Source organism: Penaeus monodon, chromosome 20, assembly GCF_015228065.2.
Source record: "Penaeus monodon isolate SGIC_2016 chromosome 20, NSTDA_Pmon_1, whole genome shotgun sequence".
In the NCBI taxonomy this organism is placed as follows: domain Eukaryota; kingdom Metazoa; phylum Arthropoda; class Malacostraca; order Decapoda; family Penaeidae; genus Penaeus; species Penaeus monodon.
Window position 1 is genome coordinate 5,422,857 of NC_051405.1, and position 287 is coordinate 5,423,143.

A 287-nucleotide genomic window follows, 5' to 3' on the forward strand; every position below is an offset into this window, starting at 1 on the left:
CTGCCTTTTTGTATGATGCATTATGCCTTGTGTTTGTGTAATTCCATACCCAAAGAAATACATCTGCAAGAAAACATTCTAGCACGTTGTAATTTTCTGCAAAGCTAATGGCAAAATTAGTCCAGTGAGGACCAAATAATTGCACATTCGAGTCATCTTTGAACGACCTTCTCCTCCTCAGCCTCTCCTGATGACAAGGTCAGTCCGAGATGAGTTTGGCCTTAGTAATCCCCCGAGACGCGTCCCACCCCTCCCCAAAATTGTACCTATTAAGGCTGATTTGATCC

At 43.6% G+C, this 287-nt stretch overlaps 1 protein-coding gene across 2 annotated transcripts in view; it reads left to right on the top strand.

Annotated features, from left to right (window-relative positions):
- Window positions 1–287, top strand: part of LOC119585603 (ras-related and estrogen-regulated growth inhibitor-like protein) — a gene marked incomplete at its 3' end in the record, with an annotated part of 44,808 nt that overhangs the window by 16,679 nt on the left and 27,842 nt on the right.